Below are 16,677 nucleotides of genomic sequence, written 5' to 3'. Positions count from 1 at the left end.
GCGCGGGCGCGCTGCATGCCGGGACATGCCGGCCGCCGCCTCCCATTGGGCGGGGGAGCGGCCGCCACGGAGACTGAACCCGCCCGCGGCCAGAGCGGGGGCGGCGGGGCCGCCGCGCGTTCATGGAATCAGAGTGCTTTGGGTGGGAAGGGCCCTTCAGAGCCCACCCAGCCCAGCCCCTGCAGTGCCAGGGACAGCTTTAACCAGCCCAGGGTGCTCACAGCCCCGTCCAGCCTGGCCTGGGATGGTTCTGGGGATGGGGCCTCCACCGCCTCTCTGGGCAACCTGTGCCAGTGCCTCACCACCCTCGCTGTAAAACATTTCTTCCTTATATCCAGTCTAAATCTATTCTTCTTTAGTTTAAATCCATTACTCCCTGTCCTGTCACAACAGGCCTTGCTAAAAGCTTGCCCCCCCCTTCCTGCAGCCCCTCTCAGCACTGCCAGGCCGCACTCAGGCCTCCCCGCAGCCCCCTCCTCTCCAGGCTGAGCACCCCCAGCCCCCCCAGCCTGGCCCCGCAGCAGAGGGGCTCCGGCCCTCGGGGCATTTCTGTGGCCTCCTCCGGCCCCGCTCCAGCAGCTCCGTGTCCTTGTGCTGAGGGCCCAGAGCTGGGCGCAGGGCTGCAGGGGGGGGTCTGCCCAGAGCGGAGCAGAGGGGCAGAATCCCCTCCCTCGCCCCGCTGCCCACGCTGCTGGGGATGCAGCCCAGGATGGGGTTGGCTTTCTGGGCTGCAGCGCACATTGCCTCCTCCCGCCTCCTCCCACCTTGTCACAGCCCCGGCGGGGCGGGAGGGCGCAGGGCCTTGCTCCAGGGCCTCACTCGGTCCCCGGGTGGGCGGCCCAAGGTCCCTGCCGCCATCCTAGCGCTTTCCCCCTCGCCCAGCGAGCTCCCCGCTGCCCGCTGCCTTAGCCCCGCAGCGCTCGGTCACCATGGTTGGCGCCCAGCGTCTCCTCAGGGCCCTCGTTGCCCGGCCCCACGCAGCCCCGTGCCCCGCTGAGCACCTCAGCCTCTTCTCCGCGGTCAGCTGCCCTGCCAGTGCCTAGCCGCTGCTTCTCCCTTCAAAGTCTTACAAGAACCTGCCTCTCACTTAAAAACTTGTACTTTTTACTTAAAAACTTGTACTTTTTCTCAGGAGGACATGTAAAGAAATGGGCAGGTGTGGCACTTTGGGACATGGTTTAGTGGGCATGGAGGTGTTGGGTTGATGTTGGACTGATGGTCTTAGAGGGCCTTTCCAATCTTAATGATTCCTAGTTTTTACTTTCATTAAAAAATAATCCAGCCACCAAACCAGGAAACATGAAATTGCTACTCTACCCTTAATTGGTTTAGTGGTGGACTTGGTAGTGTTAGGTTAATGGTTGGACTGGATGATCGTAAAGGTCTTTTCCAACCTAAACGATTCGATGATTCTATGTTTGAAATACCTGAAACCAGCAGCGGAACGGACTGTGCCTGGGACAGCCCGTCTCTGACTGCGTGTGTGGCTGGGGCAAGCCGACTGTTGAAGGCTTTGTGGCTGATATCAGCCAGCAGAAGGGAGCGGGAGAGGTGAGGAAGAGGACGGTTGCTGATCCCGGTCTCTCCTGCCATGGGACACCGCCTCCGAGCTGCCTCAGCAAGGGCCTGACCGCAGGGTGACATCGGGACAGCTTCACCGCCTTCAGTCCCCATGAATAATTCAAGACAGCTGCAGGTAGCCTGCTACAGCTTCTCAAGAGCTTTTAGCGATGTGACAAGTTGGGAAGCATAGTAGCTCTCCGGTCATAACATGAAGGATCCAAAAAAAAAACCCGTTAGAAAGAGCTAGATTTCAGAAAGGAACAGTTTAAACTCATTATCACTCCGAAAAAGTTGCGAGCATTTACTAACACATGAATTTTGAGCAGGTCAGATTTTTATACCCCACGCTGACAAAGAAATCTCAATAAGGGAGAAGATTAATTCTGCTACTGGTATGGGTGCATAACCATGGCTCAATAATCCATTAAACAATCTCAGGGCCTGAGGACACTGATAGGGCATGCTCGTGTTGACCCAACGTGTTCTACGCTTGATTGTAAGGAAATACAGTTCAGACATATCTAGGAATCATAAGGCAAATTCTTTCTTCCCCTCCATTCAGCCCAAGAGTGTAGTCCCCCAGCTCTGCCAGCAGCAGCTAGTATTTTTGGCTCCTACATCATCTCCTTATAGTCTCTGGCATGGGAGGAGAGGTCTAGGCACAGGAAAGAAGAGTAGCGGCGGCTGGAGCTTTCCGCCGGCACATACCTGGCAGGCAGCCCCTTGGGGATCTCTGCCAGCTGGCACAAGTAGAGCAGCCGATATCCTGGATTCAGGGAAGCAAGGAATGTGGCTTCATGTATTGGCTTTATCAAAACTCGTTATCTCATGGGATCAGTCTTAAAATGAGGTCTTTAATTTCGTGACAAAAATCCTCAAGAAATCATTTTTTTAGTGCTGAATTGTGATTACTCCTGCTGTTAGTATCCTGGAATTACTTTATATCCAACCATTTTCAGTATTAATTCCGGACTATCCTGTCATAGGGACAATTGATAGGCAATAAATGGGCATTCCGCTGGACACGTACATCTAGTGAAACAGGGGAACTGTTACCGATTTGTAGTAGTTTAGCATCAGCTATGGAGCTCTTCAAAATGTGCTTCATGTGAGTTGGTGCTATTCATTTAGTATATAAAATAAAAATACATACTGTATTTTCTTCAGTTCAGTAGAATCCAGCTGTATCAGTTGGATCATTACTGTGTGGGGAACTGTAGAAATAGGGTACAAGGCAGCCCTTGCTGGGAAAAGCTCACACTTGCCCCAAGACAAGGTACAAGGTGGGAACGCAGTACAACAGAATTTGTGGGGAGAAAAAAATAGGAACGCAAGAGTAGTGAGAACAGATGGCTATAGGAGTTTATATTTTAAGCAATTCATAGATGTATAAAAATAAAATATATTTATATGTCACATATAATACAGCAATAAAAACCTGATGCTTTCAGGCGATGAGTATCCCAGGCCTTGAATTAGCAGGCATGTGGCATAGAGGTGTTTAACCTCTGATGGTGCACGGTCAAGTCACAGCCAGGAGATACCAGAGCCAGAGCCTCCTGCCGTGTGTCACATAATATTTATAATAACAGGGAAGGCAACAACATCTGCTGGGTACAACGCCACCAATTAAATATCACACTGGGAAGGTAAGGTAGTGAGGGTTGCTGTTAGACACAAACAACTCCAACTCATCAGGATTAATTACCATGTGACTAATTGTTGGATATTCTGGTAGGTCCTGCCTCCAAACTCTGTAATTGTAATGTCTAAGGCTAGTGGCTGTTCCTGTTTGCGTCATGTTTTATTCTGTACCTGGCACTTCTTGCAGTATCTAATCATTGTCCTGTTTTGGATGATGCTCCGCGATAACCTGGGATGATCCTATCTGGCACCTTAGCTAAATTCTGATGTGTGATGCCTGGTATGTTATGAACGCAGCAGAGTTTGGCCTCAATAGCTGAATTTTGATGTCTGGCATCTCACTTTTCACGGAGGAAGTCAGAAGATTTCCCTATTTTAGGATCGACTAAGAAATTTCTTAAAACTACAAAATAGCTAAGAACAGCTATTTATAACAATCCATGCTTTATAATAAAGTCCTGTCTGCTGATCCCTTTTTTACCTCAGTATCACTTAAAATCTGGGAGTAAATTACACACTGATAGCAACGTCTGTGCTCTCCTTAACAACATTTGGGGCTTCTAGCACCTGTGCAACTCTCCTAATGTTAACGCAGCAGAACGACAGCTTCCTAAATTGTCCAGTATAGCAAGTTTTCTGATCTATGCCAGATTACTCCCTGGAGCACATGGGCTTTTCCTTACACAGAGGCTTTAAAGATGTACCTTTTATTAGAACAATCCACTTAAAATCCTTCTGCCTGAGGGGTCTGAAAGCGTTCTTGCGCGTTCAAAGTCCGCAGGTTCCTACAGCCTGAAATCTCAGTTTCACAGCCATTCGTTCACTCGGAGGCAATTCACTGCGGAGCTGATGAGCACCCCGGAGGATGCGACTCCGAGACTCTCCGGACTAAATGTGCAGAGTCATTGCACGGCGCTGGCTTCGCTGTCGGGGGGATGGTTCCAGGGAGCTGCTGCTGCTCAATGAACTGACTGTGCCCATAAATCCTGCCTTCGCACATTAGGGTGCTATTTAAAGTTGCAGTGTCATTAACCTATTTCTAAATATGCTGGGCAGGGAAATTAACTTTCCAAAATGTGCCCCTCTCTAAGCAGGAATGGGAGGAGGTGTGCAGACAACGCAGGAGAAAAAAAAGGGGGAAAGTACTGAAGGTTCAGCAGCACCAATGCTGAGCTGCCTGTGTCAGCTCCTCGGACACCTTCCTCGCTATGCTTCCACCCCCCAGCACTTTTCTGTGCGAACGTATTGCTTATGAAACGGAGGCGTCGCACTATTTGTTGAGGGTCTCTATGTGAAACAGGAAAAATGTTGCCAGAGCTTCCTTTCCACGGCTTAGGAAGAACCGAGCCCGTGAATAAATGGTTAAAAATTGACCGCCAACACTGCTGGCTACTAGTGCCAGTTACCCAAAACTCCGATCAGTCTTCCAAAATGACAAGCAATTAAGTAGCTGGCAGTGCTAGTGCTGGACAATAATAATGATAAACTGGGAGCACTGGAGATGGTGTCACCCGGCATTTTTTAAATGTGCGTTTTACTTTTTTCCCCTAGCTTTCGTGCAGAACATACCCAAAGAGAAAGTGGTGACATCACATATTCCATACTGAAAAAAAATGACAAATTAAAACACGGTTGAAATTATAGAAGTAATAATAATTATTATTACTAATAATAATAAGCTACAACCAAAACAAACAACCCACGCTGGCTACCGGATTCCTGTATGTAGAGCTGTTAGCATTTTCAGCATCAGAGAAAACTAAAAGTGAGAGATGGAAATGCAGAAGGCCCTTATTCAGGCAAAACTGTAGGCTGGAAAGAAATCTCAGTGATAAGGAATACAGTCAATAGATTTGAATCACTCCCTGTCTAGGATTTCCTGCCTCCACCCAGTTGTACCTTCAGTAACTACAAGTTTACACATGGTAGTATGTTAAGGTAACACATTAGAGTTGGCCAGGTCGCTTTGTTTCTCTGCCAAGGCAACAAGCTCACCTGAAACTCAGTGTTACTACTTTTGGGTGCACAAACCAGTTCTTTTAAATTTGGCTCAGGTATTTCTAAATAGCACTACAGTCGTGATGTCGACACAGCCTGAGATACTGGGAAGTCTTTTGTTCCGTTTTCTGCGTTTCCTGATTCAGAACAAGAAGTCAAAACTTTCATGTTGCCTATGAAATGAAATGTCTGAAAGAAATGAAGCCGTCTTACCGAGACATGTTGTAGTTCTCTAATTAAAGCTTTTCCTGGTGTGATTCTTTTGCCAGGGCATCTGGAGTTTGAATTTCCAGATAACAACCTGATTCTTCCGAAGAAACAATGCCACACCTGTAGTACAGCTCCAGGCTGAAACCCGGGAGCAGGGCAGGGTGCCCGGGGCGGCAGAGCTTTACGTCAGGACCTGATAGCAAGTGGTTTACCGGGAAGCCTGGATGTGCTGGGCTGCTGCGCATTTCAGCTGGGTCTGAACCCACCTGGGGTTACCGAATCAAATATTTCAAAAATGCAGAGGAGGGTTTTCTCAAAGCTTTCCTACCTTTTCCAAACACTGGTTGGCCTAACGGAAGATACTGTCTCTACCTACAGAGCTTTCCTTAAAAAACAGCCAACCTAAAATGAAGACAATCCCCCTTTTTCTCTTCATCACAAAAGCAAAACCGGAACAGCCAAGTGAAACGAGCAGTCACTGCAGTGAGCCCCGAGCACGAACATGGTACCCTGCTGGTGCCTTACAAGTGGTATAAAGAGCAAAACTCCTATATTCCTGCCAGCGTTGCCTCTACACTGCATTTATATGACAGTTTTCTCACGTTCTGCTGACCGGTGGATGTCAGAGGACCGGCCTCATCACAGCGTGTCTTAGCACATCAGGGTAGGGAGCTCCAGGGGAGATCCCATCTGTCCTGATATTTCAGACCACTTGCTTGTGAGAAGCAGAAATACGGGAATCCCTGCCTAGGCATAAAATAAAGCAAACCTCAAAATCTCTCAGTTACGTTTCTGTGTCTCATAACTTCCCAAGCAAGATGGGTTCCCTCATTCCCTCTTCTCTATTTTCCTTGCAGTATAAATTGCTGAATGTGTTGTGAGAGGATCTTTGCGTGGTGAAAAGGGTCTCCTCTTCTAGCAGAGTCACAAGAAGTATTTGTTTCAACTGCTTAACAGACAACAAAATATCTGGCAAAATTAAAGTATTTAGAATATATATAAATGTAATACCAGTACGGATGTAGGTCTGTTGTAGCAAAATTGACGCAGATACTCAATATTTACATCAGTAACTAAGAGCAGAGCCTGGCTCTATGTGTTAAAATTCCAAGCTTGCATAGTATCAGCCTCCTTTGGTATCCACTGTATAAACAGACAATTTGAGGATAGTACAGAAAGCTGAAAGAAAAAAGATAGAAATGCCAGTTTGAACCGTTACTTGACATTCACATGAAGGAAGCTTCTTGAGCCTCAGATCGGGTTAGTCCTCATTGGGTCAGCTGTTATAAAAATACATCGAGAGGGATAATGCACCCGGAAAATCTGTAATCTATATGGATGCCCCACCACAGTTCCCATTGAAATAAAAAGTAAAAGAAATAGGCTTTATTATTAGAATGCAGTTAAACAAACTTAATTTACGACCTGTGAAGTTGAGACGAACGCCCCTTTTCTAGAGGGGCTAGCACTGGTGTGTTGTTGCTATGGGACTGCGGCGTTGTTATTCCGACTGCGCCCTCGGCGAGTGCCTGCTGGGTGACTGTTCCCGCTCCAGCCTGGAAAACTCTGCCCTATTTTTAGCTCCTCAGCTCACATTTCAGCAAACGCGAAGTATCTCTGCGTGTCGACAGATCCCGAATGTCTCCCGACGGAGCGTAAAGCACGTCGACGTAGCGGGGACGTCATTGGTGTGTGCGGTTTGTGGAAGCTTACATCATTAAATATGTCACCGGGATGTATTAAATTGATTTAGAACAAATTCAGATGTTTTTCTTTCCCGGGCAGCCAGCCAGCAGCCCATAGCGTGCCAAGGAGCCTCAGCGGCAGGCGGAGGGGCTCGGGGCCGATGGCCGGGCACGGGAGGGTGCAGCCGTGATGGCTGGCTCGCAGTCTGAACCCCGACACGAGGAGAGGGGAAGGCCATCGCCTCCACCAAACCGTGTGTGCGCCTCACACAAACTGCTGGAACTTTTAGGAGGTTTGTGGATAGTCTGGATGGAGAAAATCGGGCTGGGCTTCCATCCAGGGCCCAGCCACAGCCCTTTGCCCTTAGAATCATAGAATCGTTTAGGTTGGAAAAGACCTTTAAGATCATCCAGTCCAGCCATTAACCTACATTACCAAGTCTACTCTAAGCCAATTGATTGGTTTAGGTGGGCTTGGTAGTGTAGGTTAATGGTTGGACTGGATGATCTTAAAGGTCTTTTCCAACCTAGACGATTCTATGATTCTATGATTCTATAATCAAGGGTAGACTAGGCTAAACCATGTCCCAAAGTGCCACATCTACCTGTTTTTTGAACACTTCCAGGGATGGTGACTCCACCACCTCTCTGGGCAGCCTGTTCCAATGCTTGACCACCCTTTCCGTAAAGAAATTTTTCCTAATTTCCAACGTAAACCTCCCCTGGCGCAGCTTAAGCCCATTTCCATCTCCAAGGTGGGCTCACGGGGCTGAACTCCTGGATCCGTGAACAGTACGCATACAGGCGCCGTGGGGAAGGGCACGACAGGGAGTGGCTGTAGCCTCCATCCCCAGTCTGTTAGGACTCGTATGGTTTGGGATTACAGAGTTCAAAGTTACCCACTGGGTACCGCTGCCACTTCCAGTTATCGTGGGAACCATTTCACAGAATCCCATCCATACACTTGCGCTGCTGATTCATCTTTAAAGCCGTCTGTTTTCTTCCTCCCAGCTCTCTTTAGCAGGCTTCCCAAAGCTTGATTGCTCCAATTGCTCCAGGATCCCTCTAACTTCTGAATTAATTCAGTGATCAGTCTAACCATTTGTTCATGTCAGCTGTTCTTTTAAGTACTTATGCCCATCCCCACTGCGCTTACAGGCAGTGATCGTACCCCTTCTTGTATTCATTTCACTGATATGAGGGCAATCTCCATCCATAATACCGACTGTCCATTCCCCTGACCACCACAGTGTCCCTTCTGGGGGTCTCCTCAATGCTTTTGAATGTGCGTGACAAGAATTAAGCGTAGTATTATTCCACATACAAATGGCACTAACACTTTCCTGTCTCAGCTGGAGATACCTCTTGCATCTTAAGACACCTTTTTCTTCACGTTTGCACAATACTTTCCACCCACAGCCATCCTCTGATCAGCCAGGTTACATACAAGTCCTCTGACGTTATTTCCTAGCAATGAGCTTCCAGTTTCTAACAGATTTTGTTGCTCTTAGTTCATGTGTGCATGACCTTAACCTTTGTACCGTTGAATTTTGTGCCAGTCTTACTATGTCAGTCATCAGGATCATGCCGTTTTTCATTGATAATGCTTCCTAATTTTATGTCACATCAAAAAACTCAATCACAATTTTAAAATTTCTCTCCTAAAGCCTTGCTTTCTGTGAAGGGATGTACACTTGCATGTAGCATTGATCGTATTTTTTTCTTTAACATAGCCACTGTTTCATATTTTGAAATCATGTGAAGCCATCCTTACTTTATCAGTGTGTTAAAAATTCTGTCTGCTGGACTTGCAGCTCGGTTCAGTGCCTCCAAAACTCGGTGGGGAGGCTGACACTAATTACAACCTGTCCGAATAAAGCCTCTCACATTTTGCTGCCACGTTTCATGGACCAACACTCTGGGAAGTATCTTACATGTTTAAAATCCGTTTGTGCGGGCAGGCTGCCCTGATGCACTAATTTCCAGTGTTAGGAAGTATATGCAAAACTAGGAACTAGCCTTAATTATACAATTATGATGTATGCGTGTCCTGGTTTCGGCTGGGATAGAGTTTATTTTCTTCCCAGTAGCAGGCACAGTGCTGTGGTTTGGATTTAGGATGAGCAGAATGCTGATCACACGCTGATGGTTTAGTTGTTGCTCAGCGCTGCTTATGCCAGGCAAGGGCTTTGCAGCTTCCCATGCTCTGCCAGGGGCACAAGGAGCTGGGAGGGGGCACAGCCAGGAGAGTTGATCCCAACTGCCCCAAGGGCCATTCCATACCATACGGCGTCATGGGCAGTATGGAAACTGGGGGGGTTGGCCGGGGAGCAGCGATCGCTGCTGGGAACTGGCTGGGCATCGGTCGGCGGGTGGGGAGCAATTGCATTGGGCATCACCTGCTTTGGATATTGTTATTATATTGTTGTTATTCAATTATTAAACTGTTCTTATCTCAGCCCAGGAGTGTTTCTCACTCTCACTCCTCCGATTCTCTCCCCATCCCACGGGGCAGGGGCAGCGAGCGGCTGCGTGGTGCTGAGCTGCTGCCTGGGGCTGAACCACGACAGTGCGTAATCCCCAACATCCAGGAGCAAATAATTGTTTTGGGAAACATTTGTATATTCTTTAGACTTATATGTGTGTTGCTACAGTGCCCATCACTTTCCAATATTGTTTTTCTTGGATTCATTTTTCCTCCTTTCTTCTATTTGCTTTTGTTATGCTTCTTTGGGAAATTTGCAGTTGGTTGTTCTGGGTTTCGTTTGGTGGGCAATTATCCAGCTCTGATACTGCAGTAGCTGTGATGGCTTAATTTGTTAGCACATGAAATCTCATTATCTTTCAAGCTTGATGGAAAGCTATGGAGACCAGAATAAGAGGGAAATTTATCTTTTCAACATTTATTTCACTGCAGATTCTTGAGATAACTGCACTGGTGAAAACGGCTCCCGAGTAACCTTCCGTAGCACAGAGAGGTGGGATTTTCTGGGAACTGTGTTATATGGGGTATGATTCATATCAGAGTTCGGGGCAACACGATACTCCAGATACCCTCGGCTGAGGAGATTGCAAAGCCCATTTCTATTTGAATATCCCAGAATAGGGCTATGAATCACACATTAGGTGCCATGCAATGACTATTTACAGCAGCCCAAAGAATAGCCTGTGACAGATAGCAGCTAGGACTTATTTTAAGCCCATATTCATTTTCGTGTTTGGCCGGCATTAATGAACTGCAAGACGTGCCACTGTAAACAGAGTCTGAAGATACCGGGCGTACACTGAGATACACCGTAGTGGCAGATTTGCAGTATGTAAGCACTTCCACGGAAATCAGACATCTATTTGCATACAGATAATAGAAAAAGGAGGATGCTTTAATCTGCCAGGGAAGGATTTATCTGTGAAGCTCCCCAGAGGAGTAAGTTTTGGGAAAGTCTGGAGGCTGCAGACCGAGATCAGGACTGACTAAGGCACGGATCAAATAAACCACTGAATGAAAGCACGATAAGGATACTTTGAAGAACAGGCAAAACCACCCATAGCATACAAACTAACAGCGATGCATCAGTCTTTTTCCCATTTTTTTATACTCATGGTTTTTGAGGGTTAGATATTTGTAATGCCCGCACGCTACAGAAGACCCGTTTGCAGCCCAGAGCAGTGAAATGGTATCAAGTATATCAACATCAAATTACTCCTTCTTTAAAAAACAGCCAGGAGTTTTAGGCCATGTTATCGTTACAGTTTGAATACATTCTCTGACTCGTGTTTTCTTATATCTAGCAGTAGCGGATCAAATATATGACCGAATTCTGAAAGTCTTGAGCATATGATGCGATTATGAATTCTGAAAGTCTTGAGCATATGATGAAATTTTAATGCTTTTGCTATTTTGTTTGAAGATAATCTGCAAAAATCTAAGGATTTCTGAGTCGTTTTGTTCTTTGAGCAGTTGCCATCTACTTTACAAGAGACAAGCTGCATCTTCAACAGCCCCTTTTTGATGATTCTTTTCTGGGTTTTTCTCCTTAATTTAAAATAAAACTACTGATTATTGTGATAACCAAAGAGAACAAAAAGCATTCAGCTATTTATCACTTTACTGATGAGCAGCTAGGTAGCAACATACACAATACATTCCGAATGGCAAAGACAGTATGTTCAAATAAGGAATATTTATGTCTGATAGGGATTCACAGATTATGTATTTAAGTGCGTAAGAAAAAGACAAGTTACTTGCTCGGAAGAAGACAAAATCTACCTTGATGTAAGAAATTTAATTACTTCCTTAAATTAACGTGGCAAGGTGCTGTGCTACCTCATAGTTGAATTTTGCCTTGATATTTCTTAATGTACTGAGACATTTCTTCATCTCCGTTAAAAGCAAATGTATCAGTACAGTAAACCCAATTTGAAAATGTGCTTGAAAGCTTGTGAAAGCAATGATAAACACGTGGATTTCTCCCCATAATTCCCAGCACGTCAGGTTTATTTATTCTTGATTTCCATGGTCCAGGTCTTCTGGAATAATTAGATCCCGTGACAGAGTTCTAAAAATATAATATAATAAATACCTCTATTAATTAAAAGCTGAAAACCACCGGACTTAAAATTCAGGAGTTCTTGGCAATCCCGGACGAGTAGTAACTCAATGTCAAAAGCTACTGGACAGTTTAACACAGAAGGGTTTAAGCACAGCCTCAGCGCACCCCGAGCAGAGGACAGAGCTATGGGACACCACGAAACAACCCCCAGCTTGGAAGTTAATTGAAACAAATCCGCACGCTCCAGGCATGCTTCCTGAGCATCCGCAGAGAGTCGCAGCGAAATTCTCTGCCTCTGCGTTGGCTCCAAGGGTTTGTATTTGTTGGCCAGGCGAGGGGCGGCGGAGCGGCGGTCAAGGGGGCATTTGAGCGGGCAGGACAGGCACACGCGTCCGTGTCCTCGCAGGGGTCGGGTACACGTACCGCCGGCCGAACACGACAGCGGGTGGAGGGTATCCAGCCCATACCACAGAGGATATAAAAGGTAACTAAGCTCGCGTCTATTCTTTCCTTAGTGCCTTACCAGCGTACTGGGGAATGGGCAGAAATGCAGTTGAAGAATGTGCTTTCATGTTGGGCTGCCCATTATTCCAGACATTTTTTCTTCCCACTCTTTGTTTCTCCTGGTTTTTCCTCTCGCTTTTCACATCTCCTTCCTTCTCTATGCATTTTACTCACCACATTGGCTTCCTTTCCCGCTTTATTTTCCACGCTAACATAAGCAATAAAGAAATTAAGACCTATCTTTTGAGTATCATTTGTCTTTAGATTGCTCCTCTGAGGGTAATTGTCCCTCTCTAACAGCAATTGTTTCAGGCTGTTACAGATTTAGCAGATGACAAACATTGGTTTATTCTGAACTCATAGAATCGTTTAGGTTGGAAAAGACCTTTAAGATCATCAAGCCCAACCAACTCCCATCTGGAAAGATCATTGCCACGCTGAAGGCTAGAAATGTTGACCAAGGTCTGATCTCGGTGGGCATAGCTCTATTAGAAATTGGATTCAGATAGACAAAGACGCTTCTGTTATTCCAATTCCCTTCTAAATGCAAAGCTTGTCGACCAGCCATATGTAGTTGACACACAACCTTGAGCCCCCACGGGGAAGGTGAACCGTGTGGGAGCAGAAGAGCGCACGTTACCCGCAGGCTCCCCAGGCTGCAAGGCACGGAGCTGAGAAAAGCGCCCGGAGCGTTGCTGAGCTGGCTCACAGCACCGTTCCCGAAAACATCGCCCTGCACGGCTCTTTACAAGCTCAGGGTGGGCAGCTGCTTCACTGTGCTGATGCCCCAGGAAAGGGACCTTCACCAAATTAAGTATAAACGCCTTGGTACCGGGTGACCCACGCAGTTGTCTGTAGGATTCTCAGTGCCTGTAGCAATGAGTATGTTTTTATAATATGTTGAAAATTAAAAATCTGTGGCAAAAGGAACAGTCACTCTGGATTCAAACAGGATTCATCAGAAGCTGTAGGAGGGGGGAAAAATATCAAAAAAACGTAGACAGAATAAAGAAAAAGCACATACAGAATCAGCTACTTATCATGCCTTCAAAAGTCAAGCGCTGTCAGACTTGTAGGTAAAACCCAGTACGTCGAGTTACCCCAACTGGTGCTTTGCTGTTTTATCGTATGGTCGCTCTCTCTACTGCAAATCAGTCTTCACTGGGGAAGAAATTATAAAGCCGTATTAAAGAATATATATAACAAGAGTTTAGGATAAGCTACATGTCTTTCAGCTGTCATAAAATCCTAATTATTTCTTAGAAATATTTATTACAGTCTTTTCATGTTTTGTACACTAGCAGTCTCACTTTTTACAAGAAAAACATTCAGAAAATAGAGGAGAGTGGGGAGAATCATGGAATCTGTTCCACTTCAGACGACTACGTAACAACACCTCGGGTTTTGCGTTGATTTATTTACTCCCCCCCCCCTCCAGAAAGTAAAAAGCCGGGGGGTTGCATGTGCCGATCAGCGCCGTCGGTTCGGGTTGGCGGGGCCCCTCTCTCCCACCTCCCCGTCCCCACGGGCAGCACCGCGGGCCAGGTCCCAGGGCCGTGTCCTAGCCCAGGGTCAGCAGCCACACGTGGCTGCCGGGAGCCCGGCCGGGCGCTCCGGGCGCTCCGGGCACTCCGAGTCGGAGCCGCTCTGAGGCCAGGCTCTCTGCTCCCCGGCCCCTCCGCTGGCAGGGCCTCTCCTTTTGAAAACAGAAGTGGGAAAAAGAAAGGAAAAGAGGAAACCGGGTGATGCTCTTTCTTGCTGTTCGCTGTGCCGCGGGTACGTGTCCTATGGTCTTCACCCGGCGCAGCGGGCTGGTTTCGTTCCTTAGCACCTCGCTCTACGCTCAAGGACGTCCGAGGTGAAAGGCTTCGTTATTGTTCTGTCATTAGCACCGTGATGCAATTCCCAGCCCACCGACAGCTGCCAGAGCGGCGTCACTCAGCACGCTGCCAGGAATCGCAAACACGCGGGGCTGAGGCGGCTCAACAGCCTTTGGGGCGAGAGCCCTTCCTGCTTTAAATATTGAATTTCTCTGCCATGTGTTTTCTGTATCGTTAAAACAAGGAGCAGTGATGTAAATATAGGGCTGGGAATTTGGAAACGTACTGTTTGTGACACATTGCGTTGCCGTATTTTAGGCCAAGTGCCCACCAAAGCCGCTCTGTCACTCCCCTCCTCAGCTGGACAGGGGAGAAAAAAAATAATGAAAAAGCTGGTGGGTCAAGATAAGGACAGGGAGATCACTCCGCAATTACTGGCACGGGCAAAACAGACTCGACTCGGGGAAAATCAGTTTAATTTATTACCAATCAAAATTGAGTAGGAGAGAGGAGTGAGAACATGTGTAGGGTAATAAGAAATAAAACCAGATCGTAAAGCACCTTCCCCCCACCCCTCCCTTCTTCCCGCGCTCAGCTTCACTCCCAATTTCTCTCCCTCCTCCCCCCGAGGGGTGCAGGGGGACGGGGAATGGGGGTTGCGGTTGGTCCATCACACGTCGTCTCTGCCGCTCCTTCCTCCACAGGGGAGGACTCCTCACACTCCTCCCTGCTCCAGGGTGGGTCCCATCCATGGCAGACAGTCCTCCACGCACTGCCCCAGCGTGGGTCCCTCCCACGGGGTGCAGCCCCTCAGGAGCAGCCTGCTCCAGCGTGGGTCCCCCGCGGGGTCCCAATTCCTGCCACCAACCCTGCTCCAGCCTGGGCTCCTCTCCCCACGGGGCCACAGCTCCTGCCAGGAGCCTGCTCCAGCGCGGGCTTCCCAGGGAGTCACAGCCTCCTCCGGGCACATCCCCTGCTCCGGCGTGGGCTCCTCCCCAGGTGCAGGGGGATCCCTGCTCCCCCCCGGGGGCCTCCCCCAGTGCAGGGGGATCCCTGCTCCCCCCCGGGGGCCTCCACGGGTGCAGGGGGATCCCTGCTCCCCCCCGGGGGCCTCCACGGGTGCAGGGGGATCCCTGCTCCGGCGCCTGGAGCACCTCCTGCCCTCCTCCTGCACTGCCCTTGGGGTCTGCAGGGTCGTTCCTCTCACATACGCTCACTCCAGCTGCAGTTTGTGTCCCAGCAGGGCTTTTTTCCCCCTTCTTAACTCCGTTATCCCAGAGGCACTGCCACCGTCGCTGATGGGCTCGGCCTTGGCCAGCGTTGGGTCCATCTCGGAGCCGGTGGCGTTGGCTCTGTCGGACACGGGGAAGCTTCTGGCAGCTTCTCACAGAAGCCACCCCTGTAGCCCCCCCCCCTCCCAAAACCTTGCCACGCAAAACCAAGACAACGTTTTCTCTCAGAACTAAAAGCATTCCCAAACGTTACGTTTGGCAAAATCCACGAATGTAAGATAAGTATCAGAATTAGGCTTGTGTTAGCATGAATCAGCCGATCCCTTGTGCTTTCTTCCCAAAACGCTGCCCTGGGCAGCGCTCCCCCGTACCTCGGCAGGGCCGGGAGGAGCAGCACAGCAGCGCGGTGGGTCCACCCTCAACAGGCTGGGGCTTTTAGGGATTTTTTTTTTTCCCCTTAATTTTAGCTTTTTAAGGATTCCTGATCCCTAAAAAGGACTTTTCTCCAGCACGCTCACAAAGCACTTGGTGGCCAAACACTGCCCTGGAAAACACGATGTAGCTACGCAAATACATACTGCAGTGACAAGCCCTGAAGGCAGACATACTAATATTAAAATTTCATGTGTTGATTAGAGACCTACTGTTCTGCAAATCCTACTGCATATAAAGCAATTGTATGTTAGTTTTTATTGGTAGCGTAATTGGAACCAAACTGCCTTTTAACCACTCTCAAAGTACGAAACTGTGAGCCCAGCCTTGGGTTTTCTTCTGTAATTCAGAAAGAATCAGAAAACGGGTTGGGTCATGTTTGAACCGCGGGAATCTCCCATGTTTTACCTGAGAATTCCTACGTGGAGAAAGGTTTAATGAGTACTGAATACTTCTGTGTGTGCATATGTATGGTTTAGATGTGGTGTTTTTATCCCCGCACCTTCTGTTTGGTGTTCCAGAGGAGGTCTAGGAAAAAACCAGCAAATGGCAGTTTACCTCTTAATGCTGTAAAAGCTGGCAGATGTGTGCAAGGTGTGGCACGCAGATGGTACCCATGTACCCTTCAGCTAGCTACGGAACATCAACACTGCTTCTGTTCATTTTTTTTACTACCTGAGCTTGTTAAAATAGAAAAAGATGAGAGATATTCCATTGTCATTTGGGGGTGCTTGAGGCGGAATCACCGGTGTGGCCCTCTTGGAGTGACAGGACACAAAATGACAACCCGCGAGCAGCCAAAAGTATTTACGCAGGAGGCGTTCAGGTCCTTTTCTGCAAAACCTGTGTGTGTTTCCAGAAACTGCGATTTTGTTGTTGTTGTTTTTAAATCTCACGGCATGCTGTTTCCCTTCAAACCCCATCTGTTCTAGTCAGGCGAGTACGTCATGGGGGGAAAAATAATAAACAGAATGGCCTTTCTGTTTGCACTGAAAGCTGCGAACGCCGCCTTAAAGCCTCAAGGGCGAAGGGAAATAAT

This window comes from Pelecanus crispus, chromosome 8 (genome assembly GCF_030463565.1).
Source record: "Pelecanus crispus isolate bPelCri1 chromosome 8, bPelCri1.pri, whole genome shotgun sequence".
In the NCBI taxonomy this organism is placed as follows: Eukaryota; Metazoa; Chordata; class Aves; order Pelecaniformes; family Pelecanidae; genus Pelecanus; species Pelecanus crispus.
The sequence above is the reverse complement of the archived record's forward strand: the minus strand, read 5'-3'. Positions refer to the sequence as shown.